A 23,566-nucleotide genomic window follows, 5' to 3' on the forward strand; every position below is an offset into this window, starting at 1 on the left:
GACTATTATGAAGCAAGTCATGTGCCAGAAGAAGAAGAAGAAGAATCAAATTTTGTCAGAAATCTTCAAAGGGGAACTGGAAGGTTCAGAGGTAAGTTACCTTTTAAATGCTTTGCTTGTGGAAGAGTAGGTCATTATGCTGCAAAATGTCCTCATAAGGATAAAGGAAAGGAACCTCCTAGATGGAACAAGAAACAGATTGCAAATAAGAAAAGCTACTACACTCATGAAGATAGTGATGGTCTATCAAATAGTGACGAAGATGAACGAGGTAATGAATATAAACTCTTAATGGAATTTGAAGATGATGATTACATGGATGCTATAAATGTGGATAGCTTTTGTGAAGAAATTTCTAGACTCAAGACATGTATAGAAGAAAAGAATAGGATCATTGATACTCTACAACTTCAAATTGATGAAAACGAAAAATATCTTGAAAAGTTAGAAGGCGAAATTGTTGGTCTTAGAAAAGAGATTGAGAAAACAAAGGCTATTAATCTTAAGTTTGTCAAAGGATCTGAAACTCTGGATGAGATCATCAATGTACAACGCTCTCCTCTAAACAAGACAGGTCTGGGCTATAATGGAGAAACTTCTCAAGCATCCACCTCAAAGAGTTATCTTGATGCAGCAAGAAGGAATGAGCAAAAGCATAATGGAGATCACCAAGTAAAGTAGGGACCAATTACAAACAAAGACTATCAGGCAAATCAGGGGCAATCTGTCTTAAGGATGAACAAAAGTTACAACCAGCCACAGGTAAAATCCTCTCAATTTGCTTCAAGAATGAATGACAATAGAAATTACAATCATTTGGCCAGAAGATTTGATAACCACAGAAATTTCTTCAATGGAAAATGCTTCTCTTGCCATAACTTTGGTCACAAAGCAGCTCAATGTGTTGCATATAAAACGATCATGACTAGAGAAGCTCAAAAACAAAGAAGTATGACCGGGATTACAAAAAGGACCTATAAAAACTTTTCGGTTCTTGAAAATGAAGTTGAATGTTCTATCTGCAATAACTTTGGTCATGAAGATTCTGAATGCAAGAGAAGGTTTCAGCAGACAAAGGAACAAGCCTCAAGCACCAAAACATGGAGAATAAAGGAACCACAAACAGAAAGATGTGGGATAGCATTTTATGCAGAGGGACAGGAAAATCTATGGTACATTGACAGTGGATGTTCGAAGCATATGACAGGTGATAAAGAAAAACTTGAATCATATTATGCTCTAGAAAAAGGAAAGAAAGTTTCTTTTGGAAATGATACTCCTGCAACTATAAAAGGAAAAGGCACTGCTCAGTTAAAAGAAAAGGTCAAAGCTGGAAATGTTTTGTATGTTGATGGATTGAAACATAATCTTCTAAGTGTCAGCCAGATGTGTGATCAAAGAACCGAGGTGATATTCAGATCAAATGGATGTCTTGTTCGTGATCTTGATACAGGTAAAACAGTGATCAAAGGTAAAAGAACTCCAAATAATCTATACATATTTGAAGAAGGACAACAACAATGTTATCTAAGCAAGGATGATGAGCACTGGTTATGGCACCGGAGGTTGGGGCATCTAAGCTTTTCACAAATAAGGAAAGCATGCAAATATCAGGCAGTTCGTGGTCTTCCAGATATCAAAGTTCTAGACAACACCATATGCAAATCATGTCAATTTGGAAAGCAAACCAGAACTACCTTTCCGGAAAAGGAAGGATCAGCTAGCATGCCTCTTGAGCTAGTACATACAGATACATGTGGTCCATTCAGGAAAAGGACACCTCGAGGAGAAGAATACTTGATATTATTCATTGACGATTTCTCCAGGTTTGTCTGGTTAGGACTTATGAAGCACAAAGATGAAGCATTCGAAAAATTCAAATCCTTTAAAGCCTTGGTTGAAAATGAATCAGGATACAAAATTAAGTGTCTTAGATCCGACAGAGGTGGGGAGTTTACCTCAAATGAATTTTTCGATTTCTGTGAAGAACATGGGATAAGAAGAGAATTCTCTATAGCTAGAACTCCTCAACAAAATGGAGTGGTGGAAAGAATGAACAGAACTGTCCAACAAATGGCTCGTGTTATGCTTGATGAATCTGGAACTCTCGCAACTTTCTGGGGTGAAGCAGCACATGCTGCGGTTATTATTCTCAACAAAACAAATGTCCGAGTGAACAGCACTCAAACCCCTCATGAGCTCTGGTATGGTGAGACTCCTTCGGTAAAGCACTTCAAAATCTTTGGGAGAAAATGCTATATTAAAAATACTGATGAGCAACTTGGAAAACTTGAACCTAGAGCAGATGAAGGCATCCTTCTTGGTTATTCTCCACACAGCAAAGCATACAAGTGCTATAATAAAAGACTTGGAAGAATTTTTGACAGCATTGATGTAGTGGTTGATGAGAAGGGATACATTCCTAGGCAAGTAAATCATGAAGATATCGAAGAAGATGAAGGCCATCCTCAAAGACAGAATGATGAAGAAGAAGAACCTCAAGAAGAACCAGAGGAGCAGATAAGGATAGAAGGAAATACTCCATCCAGATATGTTCAGAAGAATCATCCAGAATCTCAGATTTTGGGACAGAAAGAAGCAGGTGTACAAACAAGAAGAACAATTGCAGAAGCTTCAAGCTATTTGGCATTACTCTCTTCCACTGAACCACAAAATGTGAAAGAGGCATGCAAAGATGAATGTTGGGTCAAAGAAATGGATGAAGAACTTGAGCAGATCGAAAAGAACAACACTTGGGAGCTGGTTCCTAGACCAAAGGATAAGAATGTTATAGGAACAAAATGGGTCTTCAAAAATAAATTGAATGAAAATGGAGAAGTAATTAGAAACAAGGCCAAACTTGTTTGTAAAGGGTATGCGCAGCAAGAAGGAATAGATTTTGAAGAAACTTTTGCTCCTGTTGCAAGACTTGAGGCCATCCGAATGTTCCTTGCTCTCTCAAGCTTTCAAAACTTCAAAGTATTTCAAATGGACGTGAAATCAGCCTTTCTGAATGGAGACTTGGAAGAAGAAGTATACATTGAGCAGCCAGATGGTTTCATTCTTGGAAATGATCCAAATCTTGTATGAAGATTGAAAAAGGATCTCTATGGCCTCAAACAAGCTCCAAGGGCTTGGTACTATCGTTTGGACAAATATCTTCATCAACAAGGTTTTTCAAAAGGATCAGCAGACAACAATCTTTATATAAAAGTTGAAAATGACAAATTGCTGATACTTGTTGTGTATGTAGATGACATTATCTTTGGCAGCAATGAAGAAGCTATGAGTCAAAGCTTTGCCTTGGTGGTGCAGAAAGAATTCGAAATGTCCTTGCTGGGACAACTGACATATTTTCTTGGTTTGCAAATCCAACAAAATGAAGGAGGGATCTTCTTGTCTCAAACCAAGTATCTCAAGCAGATTTTGAAGAAATATGGTATGGAAGAAGCAAACCAGTATGTACACCCATTGTCACAGGATGTAACCTCAGTGCAAATGATGAATCAACAGCAGTGCATCAACCAACTTACAGATCTATGATTGGAAGTCTACTTTATTTGACAGGTACCCGACAAGACATCATGCATGCAGTTGGAATAGTTGGAAGATTTCAGGCAAATCCAAAGGAAACTCATCTTCAGGCAGTAAAGAGAATCTTCAAATATCTTCAAGGGACTCAAAACTATGGCTTATGGTATCCTAGAGATACAGATCTCACACTTCATGCTTATACAGATGCAGATTGGGCCGGAAGCGTGGATGACAGGAAAAGCACAAGTGGTGGTGCATTCTTTATGGGTTCCAGATTAGTATCTTGGTTCAACAAGAAACAGAGTTCGATTGCCTTGTCTACAGCTGAAGCAGAATATGTTGCTGCTGCATCTTGCTGCACTCAACTCCTTTGGATGATGCAGACCTTGCAGGATTTTCAAATCACTTGTACACCACCCGTCTCCATCCTATGTGATAATACAAGTGCAATCAACATTTCAAAGAACCCAGTCATGCATTCAAAAACCAAGCACATACCAATCAAGTATCACTTTCTCCGAGAACAAGTGCTTGAAAAAAAGGTCAAGTTGGAGTATGTTCCTTCTAAGGAACAGGTTGCTGATATACTCACCAAACCATTGCCTAGGGATACCTTTGAATACCTCAGGCAAAAGCTGAGGGTTGTTGATGGATCATCTTGTTGTTGAATCTCTTCTGATTGTTGGTTGTATGCAAGGTTCATCTGAAGTATATGCGTACATGTGCTGGGTTGCGGATTGGTCAAAGATCGAATGGCATAGGTTCAGGGGGAGCATGTCATGCATTGTTGGCATTATGGAGGAAGTACAAAAGGAGATCATGGATGTTGGTCTGAATATTGCTGCAATACGTCTCTATCTCTTTCATGGTCATGGATTATGGTTCTTCTTTGCAGATCTGGTTTATAGTCAGGGGGAGCATGTTCTTAGGGGTTAGCATAACCCTTTGCCCTTGATGTCAAAGGGGGAGAGTGATTGGTTGTTGTTGCCATCAAGTCCAAAGGGGGAGATTGTTGGCATTATGATACATATGTTGTACTTGATGGCAACCCACTCATCTCAGATAATAAATTATAGTGTAGAGAAAAGTTCACGCACTTATATGCAGAGAAAAGTTTATTTCATGTAGAGAAAAGTTCACACACTTTTATGCAGAGAAAAGTTTATTTCATGTAGAGAAAAGTTCATGCACTTTTATGCAGAGAAAAGTTTATTTCATGTAGAGAAAAAGTTCATGCACTTTCATGCAAGGAAAAGCACGTATATGTTGGAGAACTTACCTTTGGTCCATGGTAGTTAGTCCTTGGTATTTGAACCTATGAGGAAAAGCACGTATATGTTGGAGAACTTACCTTTGGTCCATGCTAGTTAGTCCTTGGTATTTGAACCTATGAGGAAAAGCGCGTATATGTTGGAGAACTTACCTTTGGTCCATGGTAGTTAGTCCTTGGTATTTGAACCTATGGTTTTGGACCTTGGTACGCACTTTCATGCAAGGAAAAGCACGTATATGTTGGAGAACTTACCTTTGGTCCATGGTAGTTAGTCCTTGGTATTTGAACCTATGGTTTTGGACCATGGTACCTCATCAAAAGTGTTGATCTCATGCAATTTCATGGTTGGTTCATGGTATTAGTCCGACAGTTTTTGATCCTATGGTTTTGGCACGTGGTATTGCATCCAAAAGTGTTGATCTCACGTACTTTCATGGTTGGTTCATGGTATTAGTCCAACAGTTTTTTGATCCTATGGTTTTTGCCCGTGGTATTCTGAAAGGCCTAAGTCTATAAAAGAGGAAGGAGATCATTTGGCAAAGCATCTTCTGAATTATCGAATATCTGATAAAGTGCTAGATCTGGAATATTGTGATTGGGTTTCGATGCAGATCTGGATCTGAATGAAGAAGGAACCTGAGCGTAAGGAGAAGGATAAGTTCTATTGATGGGTCAAAATATTAAGGCTGGAATAGTGGTATCTCTATATGATTTTGATCTATGATATGTGGCATACGCTTGATCTATAAATCTAATAATCTGGGTCTGAATTATTGATGCATGTTTTATTTTACACATGTTATGATCTGGGTATGTCTGATGTAACAACTGCAAAGTTATAAGGAAATATTTGCAGATCTGTATGCGGGTTGGCTTTGGTGAAATCAGAGATTGATGATGCAAGTGTAGTTGATGGGTTTTTGATGTTCTTGGATCTAGTTTGAAAATTTATGAAAAGTGGTCCTTGAAAGAAAAGAAGTAGGGGGTTGTAGCTCCCTTCCAGGAGAGACTGGAAAACGAGAGAGAGTTGTAGCTCTCTGCAGGTTGCAGCCTGCGTACTGGTAAATGATTGCACCAGTACAAAACCATTGTAAAAGGAGTTTCTAATTTGAAAGAAGATAGAGACATATTGCAGCATGTGGTTTTCACCCACATTGGGTTTCCACCTTACATCTTGTGTTCTTTGGTGTGACTATCTGTTTTCTTTTTTCATGCTCATTATTTTATGGTACTGACATGCAAAAATAATTCAAAGAATAAATAAGGAAGATTTATTAAAAGAACTTGATAATACTGATTCACCCCCCCTCTCAGTATTATTTCCAACACCACTAGTAATGTTAATGTATCTCAAAGTACTCAGTACAATCCATGAAATGTGAATAGATGAGCTGATGATGTCAAGCATGTCATAGAATCCTTTGATCGAAGGTCAATGATGCAACATGTCATCAAAGGCGAGAAACCTGCCATTGAGGCATGCAGATTCCAAGGTACTAATGATTTCTAGATCATCTTTCTAGATAATGAGCTGAAGTCGATAGAAAGCGATCCGTCATAGGCAAGCCCACAACATGAAATCATAGATCAAGTTTGAAGAAATATATTTGCAAGGACTGACTTAGAGATGGTCAAGATGGATGACAGATATTTTACAGATGAATGGTTTATTTGCACTGACCTCTTGAACACATAACGACACTGCAGATGGTTTGGTGACAATTGACCCAAAGCTAATACCTAGAAACTGACTGAAGACTTTCAATATGGTTTGATTAACTGTTAGGCAAAGGATTTACCAACCAAGGTGAACAAAAAATGTCGTGTTCAAGAGTGGCTGAATGCTTTTCTGAGACACAAAGTATAAAAAACAGGTTCATTTTTCTCTCTTTTCTGCCACCATTTCTGGCAAGTACCTCTTTATTTTTGACAAGCTTGAGGAGGATAACATTTTCTTGATTATAAGCTCATCCTTCGAATGAGTCCAACTTAGCTTAAAATTTGAACCCTAAGAAGGAGTGGTCTGTTCCTGTTTGTAATTGAACAGGTCCTTTACTGTTAAATTTTAACGAGTCCAGTATAGGAGAAACTTGGTGTTTTTCAATTTTAGGGAGTCTGAAGAAAAACTTAAGGAAACTCCATGGTTGTCCTTTTTCATAAATTTGTGTCTCTCAAGCCCGAAAAAAGTATAAAATAATACTTGAGAGAACTGCTTGACCATTATAATCAAGAAGTACTTTTCATAATTAGTGTCTTTGATCTGAAAAGGTGAAAAAGCGACCAACAACATGTCGTTTTATAACCAATATCGAATTTGAAACGACAAAAGCCCGACAATCTTTTCATGTTTATACGGTCGGAAAAAGAGCTGTAAGCGGACCGTATTTTTAATTCCATTTTAATGAGTTTAAAAAGAAAACTCGGCAAACTTTTCATATTTTACGAGTCAGAAAATACCTTAAAGAGGACTCCAATGTTTTTGTTGAAAACGATCAATTTTCCCTGAAAAATCCGATATTCTGCACAAAAACTCAAACATTACTTATACCTGTTTAAAGATAAATAAAAATGTATCAAAAAGTTACCTCTTTAAAGTGAAAAATAAACAAACTAAAAATTCATTTATTCAAAAAAGCTTATAAAAAGGGCTTTTGTAAATTCATTTTTACCATTTGACTTCAGAGTGAGAAAAGAGAGCTTTTGGGTAAGAAACTTCCTGTGAAGATTGCGGAAAATTCGTCAGTTGGAAATGAAAACCGTCACCTCCAGGTAATCCACATCACTTTAATCTTGCATTTAAACCGTTTGAATTTTGTTTTTAGGCTTCTATTTTGATTTTTAGGAAAAATTTAGTTTAAAAGACCGCTTGCAGGGACCCGCAGGCACAACATGCGAAACCTGCGGACCTCGACTTTTTCCTACAAAGGAAAGAGCTAGGGGCTCGCACCTGCTGCTTGGGAAAAGTGCGGACCTATGCACTGTCCCTAACTGGAGAGTGCGGACCCCGCGACATAGGTTTTGAAACTTCAAATTTTTCATTTCCGCCCAAAAATTCTTGAATTAAAATGTTCTAATCCGCCTTTTTTACAATGTAGGATATACACAATGCTCATTTGGTGGGAATAGGAGCAGGAAGAACATTTTAATTAAAATTCTTGAATTAAAATGTTCTGGGCCATACCTGGCATGAGGGCCCAAGTAGACTTTTTGCAGTGGCTGGTGGACATATGGAATATATAGGACTCGTGTTTCATTATTGGTGGCCACCGGCTTTAAATGGAGCCAGAGGACATTTACTTCTTGACTAGTTTTCCCAAGAGAGGTGAATGATTATCTCTATTCAGGACTAGGCCAAGTGGCCAGTTTGTTGATAGTCTCCAACTATAGTTTTGTAATGACCAAACAAAGGACAAAGGGATTGATATCAAAACCATCTCCTATCCTGAACTCAAAGTGATTGCATTTACTGTCACCAAACTCTGCGAAAGTGTAGCACTCCATGTAGCTACTGGATCCCAAATGTGAATGGAAATAGACTGTTATCGAGGCACCATCTTTAATTGGTGTGAAGCTATTTTGGCGAATGTCAAAGGCCAACTGACTAGAGCAAAGAACGGACAACTAAAAAACTTTGGATATGGTTTCTTAGTTGTGAGCTTTGGTCTAGAGAGGGTCCCAATGTTGGTCCCACAACATCTTTCCGTTGGAGTTGGACTTCCTGAGAGCCCAAGCTGATGCGCTGGGTTGCAGTTATGGCCCGTCATCCTGAGGAGGGTTCAGAGGTTGTTCTATTTCCTCCTAAGTATTTCTGTTGGTTAGAGAACCAACTTTTTGCGATTCAGGATTTTCCTTATGCTGGGATGGATTATCATGGTGATCTAGACATGACTCTTCCACTAGGAGAGTAGTGGGATGATTAAGGTAAAATCATTATCAACATTTTCTAAGTTTTAATTTTTTTGTTTTGTTTTTAAATCGTCCAAAACTGGTAGTAAAAAGTTTCAAATGCAGATGTGGGTCCACGGCGACTAGCCACTCTCCGACCCTATGAGAGGAGACACCCAACTGCAGCAGTACCCACCCCACGGGATGAATCTACAGAGACCCTGACCGAATTGGAAAATCATTCAGAGCGTTTGACAACAGACATTCTGGAGACTAGCATAGATGACATCCCTCTTAGGTTACAACGCTATGTGATTGGGGTCCCAGGACCTTTCAGGAGGTTCCTTTGTAGGCTGGCCTGAGCAGTGGTTTCTTATCGTGATCATCACCAGTGATAGGATGATCACTTTGTAGACTTGATACGACATTTTTTCTTTTTGTACTATCATTTTTGCCGATCGTAAGGTGTTTTTCAACCCATGATCGAAGATGATGTATATTTGACACACTTCTATGCTATGCTATATCGCTATTACTGGCTATCTTGTAAAACATATTATGGAATGTTTTTAAATTTACTGTTTGATTATTGCAAATGTCTATTTAACATTCAAGAAGCAATTGCATCTACTAATGTATTTAAATATTTTGGAATATGCTGATATTCAATGTAGTCAAATTCACATTCCAAGAGACGAACTCTCAAAAATAATCTCAATAACAATGGATTTCTAATGGCATAAACTCTATTAAGCTGTAATACAATGAGTTCAAAATCTAACCTAACAATCAAACTCTGAATCCCAAATGAGATGGATTCAGATAATAACTCAATCACTGCACTATACTTTGCAATGTTGTTTGTTGTTTGACCGAGGCTTACCCCATGCATAGATATGAACTCATCAAAGGATGAATAGATGACCCAAGCTGTAGAAGAAATTTTCCGTGTATTACGACAAGCACCATCAGCGAAACCAATGTATGTTTGAAGAGATGTCGACATCTGCAATGTCAAGAGTAAAATCAAGATAAGCAAGAATAATGACAAAAACATTCTCTAAACTAAGCACACTTTTCTAATCTAAAACACACCGGCTAGAAAGAAACTGATCTAACTAAAATCTCCACACCTAAATTTAAGCATAATATCTCTTTAGATAAAGACCATTTCTGGGTTTACCCAAAGAGACAACATCAAAATCTACCAATTCATAGTCCCCTTTTGCCAACTTTCACTTAACAACATAAGGACCATGCCACATAGGTACGAATTTTATAGCCCCTAGCTTATTGTTTGCTTGATCGTATAGTAAGACTAGGTCTCCTTTCGAAAAATTACGGGGTGTAACATTTCGATCATACTGAGCTTTAATTCATTTGGCATGAGTTTTGATTGCTAATGCAGCATCACGTCGATTCTCATCTAGCTGAGTTAAGTACAACAAATGTTTCTCCTCTTCGGAAGTGGCTGGGAGTAACTCTATGGCTATTTGCAATGACAGAATTTCGCATTCAATGGGTAACACAACTTCCAAACCGTAAACCAGTTGAAAAGGAGTGAAACTAGTTGATGTTTTTACTGGGGTTCGATATGCCCGAAGTGCTGAAAATAACATGTTATGCTAATTCGACCTATGAATACCAATGATTTGTCGTATCATAATGACTAGAACTTTGTTGATAGCTTCAACAAGACCATTAGCCTATGGGTAATATGGAGTAGAACTATCATGATGCAGGCCAAGTTGATCTGTTAGTTCAGTCATAATGATGTTTCAAAATGACGCCCATGATCGGTAATAATCTGCGAGGAACACTGAACCTAGTAATTATATGATTGAAAACGAAAATTGTAGCAGTTTTGTCATCTGCCAAAAATGTAGGCATCGCCTCGGCCCACTTAGTAAACTAATCTACCACAAGGATGATATACGCATGCCCCCCAGCTAAGTGAGGGTTACATCTAATACAGTCGATACCCCACTTTGCAAAAGGACTGACAGCAATTACAGGGTGGAGAGGAGTAGGTGGAGAACACATCTTTTGATAAAAAATTTGACAATTGTGGCATTTTCAGACCGTGTAAATACAATCTTTAAATAAAGATGGCCAGAAATAGCCAGCGTGCAATATCTTTTGGGTTGTGGCATACCCAGACATATGACCGCCACATGCTCCAGAGTGACAGTCATTTATAACCTTTTCAGCTTCCTCATGAGTTAAACAACATCGGAAAACATAATCTACCCCATGACGATAGAGTGTATCTCCAATAATTTTGTATTGTTGGTATTGGAATCGTACTTTCCGTTGCTAAGATCGCGAAATTTCAGGCCGAAAAGATTGGGTTTGGAGATAAACTATGATATCTCCATACCATAGATCAAGAGTACTGATAAGAAACAAGGATTCGTTTGCAATGGGCTCTTCTGCCACAGTTTCAGTATCAGGATGCGGGAAGTCACACATCAGTTCCGCAAATACAAAAGATTTCTTTGACTTAGATTTTTCAAATTCCAAGTCAAATTCCTGCAGGATAACAATCCATTTGGAATACTTGCCCCCTAGCAATTTTTTGGTCAAAATATAGATCATAGGGTTACAGTTAGAAATTACGGTAGTTTTGCGTAGTAATATGTAATGACGAAATCTTTGGATAGCTTGAACAGCTGCCAAGGCCAATTTCTCCACATGTGAATATTTAAGCTCAGTTGGATTCAAAGTTTGACTAAGATAGTAAATCACATGTTCACTACCGAATTCATCTTCCTGAACTAACACCATCCTGATGGTGGAATGAGAGGCGGCGAGGTACAAGAAGTAATCTTTGTTATAGTTGGGAGGATGTAATAATGGTGCATGGGTCAGCACGTGTTTAAGTGCATCAAAAGATTTGTCAGCTATCTCATCCCAAAAGAATGGAGTATTCTGTTTCAACAACCTGGTAAAACCTTTTGTTATCTCGGCGTAGTTAGGAATGAAACGACATAAAAAGTTTTCTTTCCCTTGCAAACTTTGGAGTTCGCAAAGAGTCGAAGGAGGAGGAAATTTGACAATAGCTTCAACCTTCAAGGGATCGACACGAATGCCAGCTTTTGAAATAACAAACCATAGTAAATGACCTGTTTCTATACAGAAAACACATTTGTGTGGATTCAACCTAATTCGATAATGCCTACATCTCATAAAGATTGCTCGTAAATGAGTGAGATGATCAGCTCTACGTAATGAATGGGCAGGTAAATCATCGAGATAAGGTTGCACAATGTGCTTGATGTCATGAAACGCATAAGACATAGCTCTTTGAAAAGTTGCTCTGGCGTTCTTTAATCCAAAAGGTAATTTGCAATAAGCAAATGTCCCCCATGGGCAAATGAAAGCCATTTTTGGTTGATCAGCAGGGAGTATGTTAATTTGATTGTAACTAGAAAAACCATCCATAAAGGAGAATATTTCACTGTCGGCACAATCATCAATAATTTGATCGATATAGGGGGTTGGATAATTGTCCTTGGGACACGCTCGATTAATATCCCTATAATTGATACATATTCTTATTGTTCCTTGTTTTTTATTCACAGGAACAATATTCGATACCCAATCCGTTAAGGGAATTGGATAAATGAAACCTGCTTTAAGTAATTTCTCAATTTCTGCTTTAATAGTAGCAGCTTTTCGCGGATGTATCTGATGCAAACATTGCCAGACAGGTTCAACATCCGGGTAAGTTTTGATTTCATGAAAAATTGCTGGATCGATTCCTGGCATTTCTTCGTATGACCAGGCAAACACATCACAAAATTCTTGAAATAGGGCTTTATAAGTTTGGAGTTCATTTTCCATACAAGAAGCACCTATATGAATGTTTTCAAAAATTCTAGTTTTAACTGAAATGTCAATAGGAACTGTTCGAGAAATATTTCCCAAATTCAATTCAGATCAGGATGTTGCAATGGATTCTGAGGTTCTTTGACATAATTAGTAGTAAAAATAGATGAAAAATCATTTTCAAAATGATCAATCTCAGGTAAAAACGAAGATTGATGATGAAGATCTTCCCATGGTAAATCATCAACAGACAAAATTTCACAAATCTACTCATCAGTATGAACAAGCTTGGAAAAAGTTGTTGAATCTGAGTTTGATATTGAAAGCGATTCTCCATGGACCACATTCATTAGATCAATTTCGGTTGAAGAAGGGTCAGAAAACAACTGTACAGCCTGATACGCAATTTCATAGGGACTCAAAGGTATTGCATCACCAAATGAATCCACCTCAGATTCGGAAGGCACAATCCAAGGATCATCATAAACAATAGTGTTTGATGAAATCATATGAATGGTTGCAGTAGAAGGTGATACGTTAGGAGGAGGAAAGGTAAAAGTTCCTAGTAAACCAGAATCTTTAATCAATCCTACCCCAACATCCTAATAAGGGATATTTGTTTTACCGACATGTTGGATACTTTCAGAAGAGGCTGGGTCAGATGAAAAGTAAGTCAACTGGTCTATAGTTACGATATTTCCATTATGAGGAAACTTTATAAGCTAAAAGACCGATGAAACAACAGTAGTCATAGCATAAGACCAACTGCAACCCAAAAGAAGGTTGTAATCTAGACGGGCATCAAGCACCTCCACATCTATATTAACAGTTTTACCTTCAACCCCTATAGGTAAATCCTGTAGAATGCCAAAAGGATGGAACCCATGGCCATCAAAAGCCTTTAGAATCATCGGGGATTGATTGAGTGTAGGAGAACCAAGCGATCTCCAAAACTGGATCGACATAATACACGTAGAAGCTCCCTCATCAATTACAGTCCTAAAGCAAGGTCTATTTTTGACTAACACTGGAATCTGGAATGCCATTTGATGTGGTAAGCAAGGTGTACTTTTTCTAATTCGAAGATTATAAGGTTTGAGTCTTGAATATCAACAACTCCTATAGCCGACAATAGCAATTTACGCTATGCTGGACATGATTGCAACACCTCCAAAGCCGACATTGCTGAAAGGGAAATAGCTAAATCTTCAACAATGTTATAGTTATGAGCAGCTCTTGCATATGGATTGAAAGCTGACTTTCGAAGTATACCTTTAGCAGGCGGTTTGATTACTAAGTCTAGGTTAGGTTTCTCAATCGGTAGCGGATCAGAACCAGGAATTGAAGTTGATGAGTTCGAATTAGAAGATTTTTCTTCCTTACCACCAATAGGACTTTTACTTCCATAATCTTGCAATCGCGTCATAATCCTAACATGGGACATCATCATTATAGGTTCCTCTAAGGCATTTGAGGAAGAACCAATAATCTTACTATCTTGACTAGGAAAAGGATCCTTCAAGACAACAAGAGTTTGAGAACCTTTGACATTTTTGCAACCTCTACGCGATGAGGGCAGTCTCTTGTAAAATTCTCTTCATCACAAATGAGACAAGGATAGCGAGGTTTACGTTTCTCGTCAGTAGATTCAGTTTTATCTGATTTCTCTTTCGAATTTTGTTTATTTTTCTTCTTCCCCTTCTTTTTACCGCCAGATTTTGATTTGGCCGTAGATGATTCTACTACATGAATATCGGCAAGAATTTCAATGGAAGAGTCTTCTGTCGGGGAATCTGGTAAAGTTATGATAGGATAATAATTCTTTGAAGATTTCTTCTTACTTTTGGTGTTAACTGAACCAATCATACCATCAGCGGCATGAGACCCTGAAGGAGCTGCAGTTATTTGATTTTGTTTCGGAAGGTCGGGGATTTTTTCGTGTAAAGTACCCGACTGCGTATAAACAAGGTCAAGGTACTGAGCTTGAGAAATTACTTGCTCTTCAGTAACAACTCCTGCCTTAGCTACATCCTCAGTGATTTTAGGTAATAATGATTTAACAAACCATTCAGCTAAATTTCATCCGAAATAAAAACTTTCACTAAACGTCGTTGACGTCGCCATTCATGATTGTGATCTCAAATATAAGTGGATGTTGATTGTTTTAATGAAGTTAATAATTCCATGCCATTGTCATATCTGACAGGAAACTGAAAATGAGTTAAGAATGAAGTAGCTAGTTGACTAAAGTTATAAAAAGAGGCTCACGGTAACTCAATGTACCACTTGGCCGCAAGACAAATCAGAGTGCATTGAAAAAATACGTAAGCGAATTGAATCATCTATGATGGAGTTAGATGCACACCAGAGGTGATAATTCATCACATGGTTTGACAGGTCCTCTCTTGATTTACCTTCAAACTTTGGGATATCACTAGGCAACTTATTTGGCATTGGTGGCTAAAACGGAAGATAATTAATTGGATCGTTCATAAGGCACGACAAATCAGACAAGTCCAAATTTGAAATGAACGGTAACTAACGGTTAGGGTCTCGAAAACCCTGGGTCATAAGACTAGCCCTAGGAGGAGGATATCCCGGATAACTTGGAATTGGAATTTCATTTGGAGTATTATATCCTCCCAAAAAACCAGGATTAACCGAACCATACTGGGGTTGTTGAGGTTGCTGATAAGTCTATCCAAGGTACGGTTGATATTGGTAGAATGGGCTTTGAACAGCAGGACCGAATTAGTACTGTCCTTGGTACGGTTGATAAGTAAATTGTGGTTGACTTGTGACAACCATACTTGGACCAAGTTGTCCTGTAGGCATCTGAACCGAAGTGTGAATTCTGGGTCTGGACTGAGGTAAAGATGCTTGAGGAGTTGATGCAGGAATAGTAGAAACTAGAGCTGTCGATACTCCAGAAGTAGGTGGGGTAGATTGAACAGAAGCTTCAGTAGTTGCAACAGTAGTTTGAGGTGGAGTTCAAGGCGAACTAGGCCCAGACTGATGAGCTACACCAGGTGCAGAAGTTTGAATAGTAGACTGGACGGGTTGTTGGGTTGAACCAGAAACCAAAGGTTGTCTAGATTGAGATGACATCTGCACATTAGGTTGCAAAATCTGTTGAGATTGAGATGGATCCCACACCATGTTCATTCTAGGGTAAGGACCCATAGAAGGTTGATCATATTGAGGACCATAACTGGGTTGAGCATAGGGTTGATAATTCAAAGGTACATTTCCAGCTCCTTGAACAAATGATTGACCTGAAGGTGGTTGGAAACCTTGGGTTGGGTACTGACCTTGAGGTTGATAACCTTGAGGCACGTACTAAAACTGGGGTTGACCTTGAGGCATATATTGATACTAGGGTTGACCTTGAGGTATATATTGAGTCTGGGGTTGACCTTGAGGAATGTACTATCGTGAAGGAATGTATTGTCCTTGAGGTTGCCCCCACGGTGATAACTGACTACCTTGAGGTTGCCCCCCAGGCGGTAACTGACTACCTTGAGGTTGTGGAGTTGGAATAGTACCAGACATCATAAGAATTTCTTCTACACTCAATGGTTTAGTTCCGTTATTACCAGTTGATAGCCCATGTTCAATGGGTTGAGGAGATGCTCCTGAAAAAGTACCAGTGAGTGACTGATACCCAGAAGGAACAGAACGACTGCCATATAAAAATGTTTTCGGTGATTTGGAAAACATGGATGACTGTCTTGACATATTCAAAGGAGGATAATAACCTCTAGGAGTTGGATGAAAAAGAATGTGAGGTGGTGAAAAACTTAGACCTGGATTTTCTAAAAAGTTGGTCAACAAGACGTACAAAGCGTCCCTCCTAGGTGGACTGTAAAATATTGATTCACACTCCCTAAGTTCTAAAGTTGGTTGATTTTCAAGGATAGATATACCTTCTTCCAGACTAACAAGTTCTTCAATAGAAATAAGTCCGAAGGAAGATTTTGGGTAATGATCCTTCCTACCCTGGGTGAACCAGGACCATTGGAAGTTGAAGAAGCAAATCCTGAGGATGGAGTAGCAGCAAGTTCAATTTTAGGCTCAACAATTTTAGGTTCTTCAGCTAATTCACTAGTAGAAGAAACACTACCAGTAACTTTGGAAAATGAAATTGGTTCGGAAATATACTCTATTGCTTGAACTTGATAATTAGGATGAACAACTAAAGAAGATTCTCTTTCTTCCGGTGACCCAACTCTACTGTCACTAGGAGTTACAAGAGCTCGTAGCCCTTCAAGCTGGCTTAGTGAATACTTGGGAGGTTTCCCCTGAAGTCTGCGGGATTGTCTTGGTAATTCAGCCACAATTTAAATATTTTAATTACTTCACACAGAAATAAAGAAAAATCTCAATAAAACCACCTAAAGTCTCTAAAGAACCAAACAATTTGAATCACACACCTAAAAAATCTAGGAGTTCAAACCACACACAAACAGTAACTTTCCGTACCAAAAACACTAGTTGGTGATGAAATCCAACGTCACAGAATTCAATATAGAAAGGGAGGTTGGAACAGTTACCCCGACAACCTGCTTAATGAAACAGACTCGCACAAGTTTCTTCACTAAACCATCTCAAGTGAAGAGAACCCCCAAAAGAGTCCAAGTGAGTCTAGTCGACATCTGTGTCAGGTACAACAGGATCTTCCCTCCATCGTCACCTTAGGAAAGAATCCTACAGATTATGGTTACTATGGTTACCAACAGAAACAAATATACCTAGGGGAACAGTCTACGATCCGATACACACTCAAGGGCAGAGTAACAAAGCTCAATCCCCTTGAAGGCTCCTTGACATAATCCAAGGTTTACCAACAATTGACCCCAGGCTCTTCGAAAATGGTCAATCCAAGGTTTACTGTTTTTAATACATGTATATCTTCTATCGTTCCCAATGAGGAAGGATTGATTTTCCCACTGGTTCAGATATGATCTCGTGCTTGACTCTTTTAAGAGGAGCTTCCTAGAGCATAGATGTAACAATTGGAATTTATCTCCTACCGCAAGATATAACTACTTGTTTGTTTTAACTATCTTGGAGAGTTAATTACTCCCTACTCCAAGATACTAGCCTGAGCTATGTTGGTGATAAAGAGTCCTAGAAATAAAAAGATTGCTAGATCAATTTTACTTTAAGCGTTATTTTTATTGGTTGTTACTTAAGTCAATAGGAATGGAGATGAAACTTTATGGTGTGAAGACTCGACTCCAAAACACTAAAAATGCACCTAAGATGATAAACAATTCTTTTTCTTCAATGAATTTCTAGCTAAAGAAAGAGTTGAGAATGCACTTCTTTGAAAAACAAATCTTTCTTCAACATATAAATGAAAAGAAAATATTTTTTGTCTTTTTCAATAAACTCAAAAACGAGACTTCTAATTATGCTCATGAAAAATATCCCTTTCTTTTCAACACTCAAAAACTACAAAAAACAATTTCTTTCAAAAGAGATTTTAAAATTTCTAGAAAACACTCAAAACTATGAAAAATCTAATCTTGAGATCTACAACTTCTAAAAACCTAATTGAAGTAAAAGCTTTAAAAATTTCTTTTTGAGGACGTTTTACTTAGTTATTCAGCAAACTAAGGACTAATTTGTTCAGAATAACAAAGTAATAAAAAAACACCCAGCTATGTTTTCTTTTTTAAAAAATGAAATTCAAAACTTTCAAACAAGTTATTTCAAAGCTTTGCAAATAGAAAACAAGATCTATTCCTCACCAAAGGCATATTTCACAAATCAGTCAGACTCATTAAGAAGACCAAAAAGACCAGGGTAATCTGAGGTTTCTTAGGCTTCTAATCTCCGAGTTACTACAAAGACCAAGCAAAAATCAAACCAGGCACGCAAAACTTCTAGAAAATCACCTAAAACCAAAATGCAAATGGAACTCACCTACAAGAGGTTTCTGACAAGACACATGCAGATCAGGGCAGAGGCTAAAAAACGTAAACAAATCCTAAGCTTAACTGGATGAACATATTTTAGGTTTTTCAAAAATTTGACAGGGTTCATAGGCTTCCGGTATAACCAGATGTGGTACCGCTATGTGTAGTAAAGCAACAGTGTGGGGATGTCCACACTGTGTTACAAACAGAACGTGCGGTCCTCTTTCAAAAATGTGAAAAAACAAAAAACAATTGAGAACCTGAAAAACTACCCAATCCCACACACATCAAGCAAAAACCAGAAACAGAGAAAAAGTTTCTCAAGTCAAAGTAAAAGTAAAGGCAAAAACCAAAATTCAAGTCCCCAGCAGAGTCGCCAATTTGTCGGTTGGACAAATCATTCTTGCGGACAAGACCGATCTCCCTAGTATCTACAGATATCTAGCGACAAGCAGAACAATAAAATCTACCTTTCTCTAAATATTGTGATTTATAAATAAAAACCAAGAGGTGTTTTAGACCCTACCTTGAGTCCAACGCTAGTTTGTGGCAGCCATGCTTCGACCCTCCAAATGAGTTTCCTTTTGAGAACTTGCAAACATAAACAAGCACACATCAAATAACACCTACATAGCTAATATAATAAATCATATTCATCATGGTGATCAAGGAATCCATGAAATAAACCATAAAACACAGCGTATTAAGAAAAATAAACTTGATTGTATATTAACTTTGAAAATAAGAAGAAACTTTACAACCTTTGGTGCCTTGATGTTGTACAAGCTCCTCCTATGGTCCAAGCAAGAATCTCCTCTACTTTGACAAGCCTCACACTCTTCCCAATAATATCAAAAGGTATGTAATCTCTCCTCTCAATATCAATTAGGAAGTCCAAATTCCAATAGTATTTACCCTAAAAAATATTTAGCTTTTAACCTCCTTAGTAACCAGCCCAATGCCTCATTTTATAGTGCAGAGGAAGTTACAGGCCCACCTACGAAGGGATAGAGTCCTCCTTCGAAGGGATAGGCTCCTCACATCAAGGGGTTAGCTCCTTTAGTTATGGGATGCATGAACCTCAAAGGAACGAACTTGCCACCTCAAGATTCCCTCTAGAAGCTTCCAGAAATTACCCAAAGTGAGTTTTTAAGAATATACTTGCGCCTTTTTGACTTTTACAGGGGTCCGCACCCATTACACAGAAACAGAGCAGGGAGGTCCACAGGGGGCATGACCAGTGGGTGCGGGACTACAGGTAATGCTAAGAGAAAGTGTAGGACCAGAGTTTTAGGGATTTTTAAGGTCTTTCTCTTATTTTTCAAGGCTTGACATGAAGAGCTAAGGTTTAAGACTTGCAAAGGAGGAAAGTATGAGTGGTGATAGACTCACGCTGATTGCAGAATGTCATGGTGACAATATTTTGTGCTACAAGATACCATGCAGATCAAGAGGAAACAATAGGAAGCAGAGAGATCCATAGCTATTTTCTGCCCTAAATGCATGTTGACAGTGCTGGACCCACCAACATGTAAGCGGATTTACCCAAAAAGAAGTCCCAATTAGACCTCAAACCATTCGGTGTAGGAGTCCTAGCATTGGGTCGTATGGTAATGACTTGACCGTGATTCCACATAGAAGCAAATAAGATGTCCCTATTGGTATCAAGGGTGTGACAACTGTAGTAAGTCAAGGAAGGTGCATGAGAGGTTCTAACACACTGAGTGTGAGGTGAGTGCACCCCTTGGAACCCTGTAATAGTATGTGGCTTGGAATGGAACACATGAGCAAAGATGCATCACAAGCTGGAAAGCAAGTTAGCGAGCAATCCAAAGTGATGGTTAAGCCAACAGCACATTTCAGAAAGATTCATACATACTTATACAGAATAGTCCATACATGCATGCATAAGAAAACAAATACATATATCATTTAGACTAAACCATATAGCATATAATACAATACAACATATGCATGAAACTTGCTGGCATTGTTATATTAAGAAGTGTAAGTTATATTCATACAATACATCCATGTCTAACCACTAGTTCTGACAACAGAATGTTACAGCCACAACTTCCTGCTCCTCCAAAGAGATATACTAGCTCTGCACAATGGAGAATCCAAGGCTCATTACAATAATGTCCAAGCGCTCTCCAAGATAGTATTATCGGAAGCTTGGCTGACCAAAATCCTTTACAATGAGTTATAAGGTTCTATTTATAGAAAAGGGTAGGGTGACCCTTGACATTCCCCTTTGTGACAGTTCATTTACCCTCATGACTCTTCATCTACTCTATGACTATTACATCCAACTATCGACACTTGAACTTCCACTTGACAAGACGTTACATTACAATGCACATGTGCTCATGTGAGACAAAATGTCTTGAGAAAGTCATGCAAGGCATCACTGCCACTTTGTTCGTTGTGGTGAGACCAACTCTTTGACATGCTTGTGATGGTGAAGGTGGTGAGCTAATGCCAAACTTGGTCGTCTGTGATGGTGTGCATGCACTCTATGGTGACATCTTGCTGAAGTGAACTCTTGGCTTCATTGCATCAAGGTGCATTGATATGGATCCTCCATCCAACTCGTCTTCTACCATGCGCATGGTCTTCTTGGGTGCGGCTGAACCGAAAACACACTAATGCATAGTATTCATGTTGATCTTCTAGTGTGTGCTGGTGGTCATGCACATCCACTGTCAACTACATGCTCAGCTCTAATCGGGTTTGCTTCTTGCCTTCGCCTTAGTGAGTGTGCTGAATGGGTTAGATTGCCTGCATGTGCATAATGACATGCATGTTTTTGAATCTCTTGCATGTGATCAACAAAACTACCCAACATATCTACTCTATGGAAACTACTAGGATCGATCTATAACTTGTACAGGCGCAATTTCATCTGTGAGTGCATGTTGTGCCCCCTGCTATTCATATTCTTGTTGCAACTCATTATCTTGTCTGTGTAACTCATGTTATTACTTGAGTTGCTGCTTCAGCACATTCAACTCCTTCTTTGTTCCATTCTCTATATTTATGCGATGCTCATCTCACGCCGTCACCTCATAGCCTCAGTCTCCAAGGTTTCTTTCATCATCAGTGGATTTTCTTGAGTTTGCAACTTTGTTTTGCCTCCATGTTGTTGACAACCTTCCTCTTACATTAATTGCATCCAATATACTTCCTTAACTGTCTTTCATGATGTTGCTCATTGTGATGTTGTTGCCATCACATCTTGATGTCCTTTCCTATGAACAAGTTGACATCTCTATGAGTAAGCAAGCTCATAGAAACTTGATTGACTGCATCTCCAAGTGTTTTCTGAAGGGAGTCTTCGACTCTGCTCTCCTGGAAACCATTGTACCTATGCTGCTGAGAGGAAGATGAACACCTATGATACTTGGAGACATGGAAACACACATTGCAAGAAATTTGTCAGTTGAAAACCGAAATGAACTTGAGAACTGACTTGCAACATACCTGTGTGACTAATCATGAAGGTCGCGCAATTTTGGTCGAGAGGTTGGGAGACTAAGTGCCAAAACTATGCAAGGCACAGTCTAGGCTACTAGAAGGCTGACTGATTGTTGGAACTACATAATTCACAATCCATTCTAGTTGTTGACTACTGGAATTGTGCAATGCCCAATCTCAGCTGGTAATGGTTGCAGGCTCAATGACTGCATTGTGCAATTCTCTGGGCTAGCAGTCACTATCCCTCATATTTGAGAAAATAAATCCTGGAGAGAATCTCCTAGGAATAAATGCACATTTCTAGAGTGGAAGACAGAGCCTTCCCTCCCAGGATTCTGCAATGTTGTCATTATGAGGTAGAGTCTAGGGCGAGGCCCCCTAGAATCACCGACAGGAAACTGAATGTGAATGTGAAAGTGAATGCATGGTGAGATTGAGTGTAAGCATAAGAAAATGATTGTGCATGCAAATGGTGAATGAAATATTCAGAAAATGGAACAACATGCATGTGGGTGAGGCGAGTCGCCGAATTGGCAACCGTTCATGAAAAATAGTTTCATGCATGCAATATTAGTGAGATGTTAATGAAAACTGAAATGGTGCTAGTACAAGATAGTATTTATCAAAATGATAGCAAACACTAACTGAAATCAAACAGACAACGTTTATATGAAGCGAAACATAAAAAGTGCCAGAAATGCAACACAAGACATGGAAAACGGGCTTACCCCAAAATAGTTGAGTTGAATGTCCCGATGGCTCCTAGATGCAATGTGGGATGTCAGAGTTGCAAGGTTGATGTGAGGAATGAGCTCTGTAGTGTCCAGTGGATGAGTTTTGATAAAATTGAGGTTGTGACGCGCATGCCACAAATCTAGGGAAAGCGAAACTTGGTGGGAGGTTTCTGAAATGATCCTTGCATGTAGCCTCCAACTAGCAAAAATAGATCCCTGAAATAAGGGATTCCTTTGCATGCTTCCGTGGGAGAAGAAGCCCATGCATACAAGTATGTTTTGCTGGGCCTCAGAGGAAATGGGTCAACTCAGCTGCACATGCAAGAGGTTGCTCAACTGCTGGGAGAAAATGCCCATTTTTGGCTGGGAGCTGGGCTACTTGCTCAGAAGATTTGAACAATTTCTAGGCAGAGCAGCTGACTGCTGCCCAGATTTGTGAAATTTATGGGCTGAGCAGCCTAGCTGGGAAGGATTCTACAATTTTATGGGTGAAGCTTGCTCAGTAAAATTGCACAATTCTGGGGCCCAGCAGGCTTCCAGCTAGGATTGGGCAATTTTTGGAGGGAAGGTTGGTTGCCCTCCATATTTGCACAAATTATTGAAGGAGCTACTCAGCCTGCTATTGCACCAAGTCCGTATGAACAACCTATGAGGAAAATGCATCAAGGTTTGATCGACATATTTTCTCTCTGCAAGAAAATCACTAGAGCTTGTGTACTTGACGAAGTAAGTCATGTTGTTGTGAATGTTGGTAGGGAGGCTCCAAAACAAAACTAAGGCAAAATATTGGAGGGTGGTTGTAGCCGCTACAACACTTGGCGACACACTGGTAGAACTCCAGCTCTCTGAATGGACCTTGATCATGAAAAACAAGTCTAACACCTCTGAAAGTATTGTTCAATTCT

Source organism: Pinus tabuliformis, chromosome 8 (assembly GCF_031772625.1).
Source record: "Pinus tabuliformis cultivar Carrire ecotype Pingquan chromosome 8, CPIR1, whole genome shotgun sequence".
Classification (NCBI taxonomy): Eukaryota; Viridiplantae; Streptophyta; class Pinopsida; order Pinales; family Pinaceae; genus Pinus; species Pinus tabuliformis.